This window comes from Bos grunniens, chromosome 5 (assembly GCF_055505025.1).
Source record: "Bos grunniens cultivar Pamir isolate PY7600 chromosome 5, Bosgru_T2T1.0, whole genome shotgun sequence".
Lineage (NCBI taxonomy): Eukaryota > Metazoa > Chordata > Mammalia > Artiodactyla > Bovidae > Bos > Bos grunniens.
Window position 1 is genome coordinate 85,317,065 of NC_141169.1, and position 12,085 is coordinate 85,329,149.

Here is a 12,085-nt window from a genome sequence, read left to right on the forward strand (position 1 = left end):
GATGTTTAGTGCAAAATGGTACAATTGCATACTTGTCTGACACAACCCCCCAGCTTTATGCCTTGTATCCATTGTTATACTGACAAGGCAGTATAAAATTTTGTCCAGGAATATTGATAAGACCTACCTTTATCAAGTGTGTGCATGCTAAGTCACTTCAGTCATGTCCAGCTCTTTTTAATCCTATGGACTATAGCCTACCAGGCTTCTCACACTCAAGGTCAAAGGATTGATTGACTCTTAGAGAAACATGGGATTTAAGTTGTATAGTCAGTCTGAGTTTTAGTAGATGGGTTCAGTTCAGTTCAGTTCAGTTGCTCAGTCGTGGCCAACTCTTTGGGACTCCATGAATCACAGCATGCCAGGCCTCCCTGTCCATCACCAACTCCTGGAGTTCACTCAGACTCATGTCCATTGAGTCAGTGATGCCATCCAGCCATCTCATCCTCTGTCGTCCCCTTCTCCTCCTGCCCCCAATCCCTCCCAGCATCAGAGTCTTTTCCAATGAGTCAACTTTGCATGAGGTGGCCAAAGGACTGGAGTTTCAGCTTTAGCATCATTCCCTCCAAAGAAATCCCAGGGCTGATCTCCTTCAGAATGGACTGGTTGGATCACCTTGCAACAAGGGACTCTTAGGAGTCTTCTCCAACACCACAGTTGAAAAGCATCAATTCTTCAGCGCTCAGCTTTCTTCACAGTCCAACTCTCACATCCATACATGACCACAGGAAAAACCATAGCCTTGACTAGTAAATGGGTAGTCATATCCAATTTATATGCAGAGTACATCATGTGAAACACAGGACTGGATGAAGCCCAAGCTGGAACAAGATTGCTGGGAGAAATATCAATAACCTCAGATGTGCAGATGACACTACCCTTATGGCAGAAAGTGAAGAACTAAAGATCCTCTTGATGAAAGTGAAAGAGGAGAGTGAAAAAGTTGGCTTAAAGCTCAACATTTAGAAAACTAAGATCATGGCATCTAGTCCCATTATGGCAAATAGATGGGGAAACAGTGGAAACAGCAGCAGACTTTATTTTTGGGGGCTCCAAAATCACTGCAGATCGTAACTGCAGCCATGAAATTAAAAGATGCTTACTCCTTGGAAGGAAAGTTATGACCAACCCAGACAACATATTAAAAAGCAGAGACATTACCCTGCCAACAAAAGTCCATCTAGTCAAGGCTATGGTTATTCCAGTAGTCATGTATGGATGTGAGAGTTGGACTGTGAAGAAAGCTGAGCACCGAAAAATTGATTAGTCCTGAAAATTCATTGGAAGGACTGATGCTAAAGCTGAAACTCCAATACTTTGGCCACCTGATGCAAAGAGCTGACTCATTTGAAAAGACCCTGATTCTGGGAAAGATTGAAGGTGGGAGGAGAAGGGGATGACAGAGGTTGAGATGGTTGGATGGCACCGCCGACTCAATGGACATGAGTTTGAGTAATCTCCGGGAGTTGGTGATGGACAGGGAGGCTAGTGTTCCGCAGTCCATGAGGTCACAAAGAGTTGGACATGACTGAGCGACTGAACTGAACTGACCTGAGTCATATCCAAGGGCTTCCTGGGTGGCTCAGTGTGATACAGAAGCCACCTGCCAAAGCAGGAGTCATAGGCTTGATCCCTGAGTCAGAAAGATCCCCTGGAGAAGCAACTGGCAACCCTCTCCAGTATTCTTGCCTGGGAAATCCCATGGACAGAGGAACCTGGTGGGCTACAGTCCATGGGGTCACAAAGAGTCAGATATGACTTAGTGACGAAACAACAAGTCACATCCAGATAAAAGCACTCTGGTAGTTAGAACTTTGTGGATTTGCTACTGTTACATGAAAGCAGTTGTGGGTTTTAGGTGTATGAAGAGTGAACCAGTTTTGACTCAGCCTGGTGGTTTTAGTGAAGTAAGGGATATTGTACCAAATTAAGTTTCAACTTGGAATAAAGACTGGCTAAAATTATTCCTTTCCAAGACAAACCCAGGGAACTGTGAAAATTGCTTTGTGACATAATAGTGAGCATTCAGCAGAGATAAAACACAACATTACATCCTAAAGGAGAAAGAGTATTTTTTTGAACTGCAGAATGTTGACACCATACATCTGTTCTATATCAAAGCCGTTGGTTATAAATCTTGCAGATAGAGGAGCATCCCGAATCCGCAAAGGCACAAGTTGAAAGAGAGCTTGGAACATAGGAAGAGGCAAAGAAACTCCTCAGTCCCTGCACTAACTGAACCTCGTTACAATGTGGCATATATCTTAGGTTTCTGCAGGACCAGGCTGTCTATTTAAATGCTAATGTGCGAACTGGCATATCCTAGGAATTAAAGTGCTGAAGCAGGCTGCAGCTCTGGAAATTTCAGTGTTGTTGAATATTAAGTATCCACGTGCTAAAGAGCTCAGGTATACTCTTAAATGTCAAAGAACAAACCACAGCACTCATTATGCCATGTTCTGAATTCTTCTGGCCACGTTCCATTTTTTTAAGGAAAGTATGGGTCATTTGCGTTTTTCAGGGATTTTTTTATTCAGTTGATTTGATAAGCAAAACAAGAGGTCATCGCCTGTGAGTTATAGATAGGGAACTAATTAAAAGGCAAATTCAAAAAGTTCCTCTTGGTTAAAGTTATTTATTTATTTTTTTTTTTAATCTCTTAAAGTCTCAATTGTCATCAGTTGTGAGAACTAAAAACTGTCAGGCATTTAAGGTGCATTTCAGGATTTTGTCTGATTTTCTTACTCTGTGTTATGCAGCACATTAAAGCCTTATTAATATATCAGTGAGCCAGCAATAGGCAGACACTTCGAGAGGTGGTAATAACTTTTATTAAAACTGGTGCCTTGAGAAAAGGAAGGAGATGTCCAAAGGCTGATAGTGAGTTTCTAGAAGGTCAAACATAATGCCTAAACAACAACAACATCAAATCATTGCTGAATGGATAATTGCTATAGTCTCCAGAGAACATGGGCTCTTTGAATTCATTCCAAACTTATGTAGTCTTCCATGTGTCAGGCATGGAGCTAGGTGCTGGAGATAACAGTGATACTAACAAGCGCTCTCATACACTAATTGCCCCATGAAGAGCACTATGTAAATGCTTTCCTTATACTAACTTATTCAGTCCTGTAAGGTTGTAAAACTCTTTGTGACCCTATGGACTGTAGCCTGCAAGGCTCCTCTGTGCATGGAATTTTCCAGGCAAGAAAACTGGAGTGGGTTGCCATTTCCTACTCCAGAAAATCTTCCTGACCCAGGAATCGAACCCACGTTTCTTGTGTCTCCTGCTTTGGCAGGCAGATTCTTTACCAACTGTGCCAAACCCAGACAATCATAGCAAATTTGACACTCTTAAAACCACAATTGATGTCATTTTAGTCACTAAGTCACATCCGACCCTTTTGCAACCCCAGGAACTGTAGCCTGTCAAGCTCCTCTGTCCATGGAATTATCTGGGCAAGAATATTGGAGTGGGTTGCCATGCCCTCCTCCAGGGGATCTTTCCAGCCCAGGGACTGAACGCACATCTCCTGGATTGGCAGTCGGATTCTTTACCACTGAGCCACCAGGGAGCCCCCAAACCGTGATCCATAGTGTCTTAATCTTTAACATTACATTCCAGTAACATTTTGACCAGTCCTGTATTCCAAATTTCTTTTAAGTATTTTTAAAAACTAAAATCCTTGTTCTCACTAGCTTTGAGATTTTCCCCATAGTGTGGTGACTTGCATATAAATTGGATGTTTCGTTGATGTTTGTGGTACAGTGTGGTGTAAGAGGGAGGGTTTGTGAAGTCAGAGGAACCTGGATTGGAATCCCAGCTCAGCTACTTCCTCAGTTTATGAATTCAATTCCTTCATCTGCAGACTAGAAATACTGTAAGGATTAAGTTATTGTGAGGATTGAGTGGGAGAATGCTATAAGGTTTTTAGTAGGGTACCTGACACATGACCAACTTGCAAAAAAACACTATTATTGTTTGAGTAGATAATTTGTTTTAAACAATCCTTAAGCATTACTTCCACTTTAAACTAGAAATGAATTTAGGAATATGGAGCTGTAAAAACCTGAGAGGATCTGAGCCACACCCTGGAGCTGAGAAGTGAAGTCCAATCAGACAAGAGCCCTGATCACTTAATGTCCAGTTGAGGTTTTTATACAGAGAGGTCCTTGCTCCCTCCCTCCATCCTTTCTTTCCTTCTATTACAAACTCGTTACTTACTGTTCAACTCACTCAATATACTTTTTATTGAGTGTGTTCCAGCTCTGGCTTCATCATTCTTGACTCAGTTTATGTTATAAGAGTGGTTCTCGGAGTGTGGACCATGGAACAGCAGCAGTGGCATCCTTTGGTGTGATGACTGATGTCATGTGTTACCTTGACTGGAGCCTGAATGTTGGGCCAAACATTATTCTGGATGTGTCTGTGACGGTATTTCTGGATGATATTAACATTTGAATTAGTGGACCGAGTAAAACAGATTGCCCTCCCTGATGTGTGTGGGCCTCGAGTCATGGATTGAAGACATCAACAGAGCACAAAGGCTGAGTAAGAGGGGACTCCTCCTGCCCGACTATGTGAGCTGGGGTATTATTGGTCTTCTCCTGAATTTGAAATTAAACTTAAAAATCAGCTCTTCCTGGATCTCAAGTTTACTGGCCTTTTAAAAAAAATTTTATTGGCGTATAGTTGACTTACAATGTTGTGTTACCTTCTGTTGTACAGCAAAGTGAATTAATTAAACATACATATATCCACTCCTTTTTAAGGCTCTTTTCCCATTTAGGTCATTACAGAGTATTGAGTAGAGTCTCTGTGCTAAACAGTAGACTCTTTTAGTTAGCTATTTTATATATAGTAGTATATATATGTCAATCCCAAATTCTCCCAATTTGTCCCTCTCCTCTTCACTCCCCTCATAACTGTATGTTTTGTACATCTGTGACTCTATTTTGTTTTGTAAATAAGTTCATTTGTATCCATTTTAAAGATTCCACATATAAACAATATTATATAAAATTAGTCCTTTTCTGTCTGACTTACTTAACTCAGTGTAACGATCTCTAGGGCCATCCATGTTGCTGAGAATGGTGTTATTTCACTCTTTTTAATGGCTAATATTCCACTGCATATGTGTGCCACATCTCCCTTATCCATTCCTCTGTTGATGGATGTTTAGGCTGCTTCCATGTCTTGACTATTATAAATAGTGCTGCAGTCAATATTGTGGTGCATGTAACTATCTGGATTATGCTGGCCTTTGGACTAGAACTTACACCATCAGTTCTCCTGGGTCTCCAACTTGCTGATTACAGATCTTGGGACTCAGCCTCCATGATTACATGAGCCAATTCCTTTAAATCAATCAACAGTCAATCTTACTGGCTCCACCTGTGAGTGGGGCCCCTTGATCTTGTCTAGCCAAGCCCCCCAGGTAACTCTGATGTGTACTAAAGCTTCAGAACTGCTCTGCTCAAGGCACACAGCCCTGATTGACCTGACCAGTCAGGAGGGCAGAATTCTGACACCAGCAGAGTTACTTATTTTCAGATATCACAAATGGACTTTGTTTGCCTGAATTTGTCCATTTTGACAGCGTACCTTTCCTTCAATAACAACCAGACAGCCCTGATTGTCCAATATTTCCTAATGAGCTTGAAAAGAGAAAGTGTCTTCAGTCATGTCTGACTCTTTGGGGACCCCATGGACTGTAGCCCACCAGGCACCTCTGTCCATTGAATTCTCCAGGCAAGAATACTGGAGTGGGTTGCCATTTCCTCCCCCAGGGAATCTTCACAAACCAGGGATTGAACCTAGTGTCTCCTGAGTCTTCTGCATTACTAGCAAATTCTTTACCTGCTGAGGCATCCTGGAAGCCCAAGCTGGATAAATAAATATATATTAATACAAATAAATATGTTCAATATTTGTTGTTGGTATTGTTTAGTAAAAACATATTCTAAAGACTAACTGAAACAGGTAAGAAAGCTTTCCTCAGATCCCACATGGATTCTAACTGCTTTCATTTTTCGTGTGTGATGGACTTTATCTAAGGCAAGTGCACTGCAGTGATGTAAAATACTTTTCCACTCCCCAGAGTCCAGCAGAGCCTGCCGGAGTCCCACGGTGCTCCCTCCCAGGCACCCTGGTCTCTATTATTCCTTCCTTGTGATTAGACATCTTCTGGATGTTCAAGGACAGCCAGAGGTGCTGCAGGGATTCACATTCTGCTGCATCACTAGCAAATCATGTGCTCTGTCTTCAGGGCTATTCTAGGTTCCTATGAACTGTTGGTGGGGCCCATTTTCCATTTTCATTGAAAATAAGAGTCTGTAATGAAAGTCACAGGTTTTTTTTTTTTTTTTTTTTTGCTTCAAGGAAGATCATCCAGAAGAGTTTTATTTCTTACCTAATAGAAGCGGCATTTGACTAGATAATAGACCTTTTGTGTCAAACACACTGTATCAGTATGTGGTACATGTATAATATATCCATAGAGGTAAGACAGACCTTCTGCCAAACAGTGGGCTCTGGAATTCTTGACAGACAGAGCAGCAGTCTATTTTTTAGTAAATGCACACAACAAATAGATTGTAACCTGTTATGGGCTGTTAATCATATTTGCCCATCATTTGACTACAAATATTCATTGAGAACTACTGTGTGCAAGGCAGTGTCAAATACTGTGATACAAATACATGTACATGCAAACTTTAAATCATCATCACCACCAAGTATATAGTAGTGCCTACCATGTAAAAGCCAGCGTCCTAGGTAATTAAGCACAAACACCCCAAGAATAAAAAGTTATTTGTTGACTGTCTTTATATATAAGTGCCTTTATTAAGCCATTATGTGTATACATGTGCTCAGTCGCTCAGTCATGTCCAACTTGTTGTGACCCTTTGGATTATAGCCTGCAGTTCCTCTATCCATGGGATTTTTCAGGGAGGCGTACTGAATGAGTTGCCATTCCCTCCTCCAGGGGATCTTCCCAACCCAGGGAACAAACCTGAGTCTCCTGTGTCTCCTGTTTGGCAGGCCGATTCTTTATCACTGAGTCATCAGAGAAGCCCCATTATGTGTGTGTGTATATATGTGTGTGTGTACATATATACACATGCATATACATATATATGTATGTATATATACATATACACAGACTTCCCTGGTAGCTCAGATGGTAAAGAATCCGCCTGCAATGCAGGAGACCCAGGTTCAATTCCTGGGTTGGGAAGATCCCGTGGAGAAGGGACAGGCTACCCACTCCAGTGTTCTTGGGCTTTCCTGGTGTCTCAGTTGGTAAAGAATCTGCCTGCAATGCAGGACACCTGGGTTCAATCCCTGGTTTGGGAAGATCCCCTGGAGGAAGGCATGGCAACCCACTCCAGTATTCCTGCCTGGAGAATCCCCATGGACAGAGAAGCCTGATGGGCTGCAGTCCATAGAGTTGCAAAGAGCTGGACAGGACTGAGCAACTAAGCACACATACATATGCACATATATAGATATATATACATGTACATACATACATGTATATACATCACTTCATGGAAATAGATGGGGAAACAGTGGAAACAGTGTCAGACTTTATTTGGGGGGGCTCCAAAATCACTGCAGATGGTAACTGCAGCCATAAAATTAAAAGATGCTTACTCCTTGGAAGGAAAGTTATGACCAACCTAGATAGCATATTCAAAAGCAGAGACATTACTTTGCCAACAAAGGTCCATCTAGTCAAGGCTATGGTTTTTCCAGTGGTCATGTATGGATGTGAGAGTTGGACTGTGAAAAAGGCTGAGCACCGAAGAATTGATGCTTTTGAACTGTGGTGTTGGAGAAGACTGTTGAGAGTCCCTTGGACTGCAAGGAGATCCAACCAGTCCATTCTAAAGGAGATCAGCCCTGGGTGTTCTTTGGAAGGAATGATGCTGAAGCTGAAACTCCAATACTTTGGCCACCTCATGTGAAGAGTTGACTCATTGGAAAAGACTCTGATGCTGGGAGGGATAGGGGGCAAGAGGAGAAGGTGACGACAGAGGATGAGATGGCTGGATGGCATCACTGACTCGATGGACGTGAGTCTGAGTGAACTCCAGGAGTTGGTGATGGACAGGGAGGCCTGGCGTGCTGCAATTCATGGGGTTGCAAAGAGTCGGACACGACTGAGCCACTGAACTGATATACATACATATATACATATATGTATACACAGGCTTCCCAGGTGGCACTAGTGGTAAATAACCTGGCTGCTAATGTAGGAGACATAAGAGATGTGGGTTCCATCCCTGGGTCGAGTAGATCCCCTAGAAGAGGGCATGGCAACCCACTCCAGCCTTCTTGTCTAGAGAATCTCATGGACAGAGGAGCCTGGCGGGCTATAGTCTATGGGGTGGCAAAGAGTTGGACACAACTGAAGCAACTTAGCACAAATATATGTGTGTATATATATATATATATATATATATATATATATATGTGTGTGTGTGTGTGTGTGTGTATATATAATAACTATACAGAAATCAGATTGAGTATATTCTTTGCAGCTAAAGAGGGAGAAGCTCTATACAGCCAGCAAAAACAAGACTGGGAGCTGACTGTGGCTCAGATCATGAACTCCTATTGCCAAAGTCAGACTTAAATTGAAGGAAGTAGGGAAAACCACTAGACCTTTCAGGTATGACATAAATCAAATACCTAATGATTATACAGTGGAAGTGAGAAATAGGTTTAAGGGACTAGATCTGATAGACAGAGTCCCTGATGAACAAAGCACAGAAGTTCATGACATTGTACAGGAGACAGGGAGCAAGACCATCCCCAAGAAAAAGAAATGCAAAAAAGCAAAATGGCTGTCTGAGGAGGCCTTACAAATAGCTGTGAAAAGAAGAGAAGCAAAAAGCAAAGGAGAAAAGGAAAGATATAAGTATCTGAATGCAGAGTTCCAAAGAATAGCAAGGAGAGATAAGAAACCCTTCCTCAGTGACTAGTGCAAAGAAATAGAGGAAAACAACAGAATGGGAAAGACTAGAGATCTCTTCAAGAAAATTAGAGATACCAAGGGAACATTTCATGCAAAGATGGGCTCAATAAAGGACAGAAATAGTATGGACCTAACAGAAGCAGAAGATATTAAGAAGAGGTGGCAAGAATACACAGAAGAACTATGCAAAAAAGATCTTCATGACCCAGATAATCACGATGGTGTGATCACTCACCTAGAGCCAGACATCCTGGAATGTGAAGTCAAGTGGGCCTTAGGAAGCACTATGAACAAAGCTAGTGGAGGTGATGGAATTCCAGTTGAGCTCTTTCAAATCCTGAAAGATGATGCTATGAAAGTGCTGCACTCAATATGCCAGTGAATTTGGAAAACTCAGCAGTGGCCACAGGACTGGAAAAGGTCAGTTTTCATTCCAATCCCAAAGAAAGGCAATGCCAAAGAATGCTCAAAGGACCGCACAATTGCACTCATCTCACAGGCTAGTAGAGTAATGCTCAAAATTCTCCAAGCCAGGCTTCAGCAATACGTGAACCGCGAACTTCCAGATGTTCAAGCTGGTTTTAGAAAAGGCAGAGGAACCAGAGATCAAATTGCCAACATCTGCTGGATCATGGAAAAAGCAAGAGAGTTCCAGAAAAACACCTATTTCTGCTTTATTGACTATGCCAAAGCCTTTGACTATGTGGATCACAATAAACTGGAAAATTCTGAAAGAGATGAGAATACCAGACCACCTGATCTGCCTCTTGAGAAATCTGTATGCAGGCCAGGAAGCAACAGTTAGGACTGGACATGGAACAACAGACTGGTTCCAAATAGGAAAAGGAGAATGTCACCGTGCTTATTTAACTTATATGCAGAGTACATCATGAGAAACGCTGGACTGGAAGAAACACAAGCGTGAATCAAGATTGCCGGGAGAAATATCAATAACCTCAGATATGCAGATGATACCACCCTTATGGCAGAAAGTGAAGAAGAACTAAAGAGCTTCTTGATGAAAGTGAAAGAGGAAAGTGAAAAAGTTGACCTAAAACTCAACTTTCAGAAAACAAAGATCATGGCATCTGGTCTCATTACTTCATGGCAAGTAGATGGAGAAACACTGAAAACAGTGGCAGACTTTATTTTTGGGGGCTCCAAAATCACTGCAGATGGTAACTGCAGCCATGAAATTAAAAGACGCTTACTCCTTGGAAGGAAAGTTATGACAAACCTAGACAGCATATTAAAAAGCAGATATTACTTTGCCAACAAAGGTCCATCTAGTGAAGGCTATGTTTTTCTAGTAGTCATGTATGGATGTGAGAGTTGGACTATAAAGAAAGCTGAGCACCGAAGAATTGATGCTTTAGAACTATGGTGTTGGAGAAGACTGTTGAGAGTCCCTTGGACTGCAAGGAGATCCAACCAGTCCATTCTAAAGGATATCAGTCCTGAATGTTCATTGGAAGGACTGATATTGAAGCTGAAACTGCAATCCTTTGGCCACCTGATACAGAGAGCTGATTCATTGGAAAAGACCCTGATGCTGAGAAAGATTGAAGGCAAGAGGAGAAAGGGATGACAGAGGATGCGATGGTTGGATGGCATTGCTGACTCAATGGACATGAGTTTGAGTAAACTCCAGGGATTGGTGATGGACAGGGAGGCCTGGCGCGCTGTGATTCATGGGATCGAAAAGAGTCGGGACACGACTGAGCGACTGAACTGAACTGATGTATATGTATACATATATATATAATAACTATTATCCTCTCAGCCTTAAATGAGGCAGGCATTGTTGTTACCATTTGATAGGTGAGAAAGCAGCATACAGAATTATAGAATAATTTGCTCAAAATCACTTCTTTGGGAAATGACAAAACCAAATCTCAATCTACATCTTTAGGAAACTAAACTCTGTAAAATTTTCCCATGCTTCCCAAAGTTTTTTTTATCTAAGTGGTAAACCAGAACACACACATTAACAAAGCAAACCAAAAAAAAAAACTTCTCAACAGTAATGTAAATATGCAAGTATCAAGTGACAGGTGAGGGCTAAGAGGAGTAAGAAGAGATGGACATGGATACTGTTCTACCAAGATCCAGCCAGGAAACTGGAAGCCACACCAGATGTTTTAATGAAGACATTGACCAAGTGGATGTCAGAGGACTGAAAATATAAAGGAGTAGCCAGAGGTAACTGCAGGCAGCAGCCGCCACTCCCAGACTGCAGAGACAAAGATGGGAGTTGGCATTATCAGAACATAAAAGCTCAGACTAGAGGCCCTGCCCAGTTGAACCAGTCCTCTGAGCAGGGAACACTACTGGATGGTGCTGGTAATTCTGAAAGGTGGTGGTCAAGTTGGTCCTGTGGAGGTGGGGATGGAATCTGAAAACTGCAGCCAATTGTGACTGCAACTGCTTTAGATGAAAAAAACAAACAAACAAACAAACAACATTGCTGGGGAGACACTCAAAGGAGTAGGAAGCAGGCAGGGGCCACTCAGAGGAAGTGTAACGGAAAGTAGAGTCCAGCTGCTCACCACTTAGAAGTCAATAAAGGGACAAGGTTGGTAGAAAGGAAAGTTTACTTTATTTTGGATGCTGGCAGCAGTAGGGGTGGGGAGGGGTGAGGCAGACATCTGCAAAGACTGACTTTCCCCCACTGACAATCAGTGAGCAAGGGAGGGGCCTCCTTGCAGGCTCCGCACAGTCAGCTCTGGCAGTCATCTACAAACTGGTCATCACTGGTCTGATCAGTGTCATCTTGATTGTTTTAAGTAGAGTTAATCTTCAGTTCTAGGATCGGTTTGTTCTTGTTTCCTTGAGGCCAGTTCATTCTCAGAACTGTGGCAGCTTATGTCATGGCTACAGTCTGGTCAACTTGTAGTTAACCACTTCCACCTGGTGGGGGTTTCAGTCTCTATAAGACAGTTCGAAAGATATTGTTCAGAATGTTATTTATAGCCCTTGAGAAGGAACTAAAGGAACTATGCTTAATGACTAAACAATTATTATTTGGTCTCCTTTGATTGTTTTCCTTTGTTTCTGAATGTTCTCACTTCCCTAATTAAACTTATTCTTTGGCTAAA

At 42.1% G+C, this 12,085-nt stretch overlaps 1 protein-coding gene across 5 annotated transcripts in view; it reads left to right on the plus strand.

Annotated features, from left to right (window-relative positions):
* Nucleotides 1-12,085, plus strand: part of LMNTD1 (lamin tail domain containing 1) — a 489,768-nt gene that overhangs the window by 283,560 nt on the left and 194,123 nt on the right. The window lies entirely within an intron of this gene.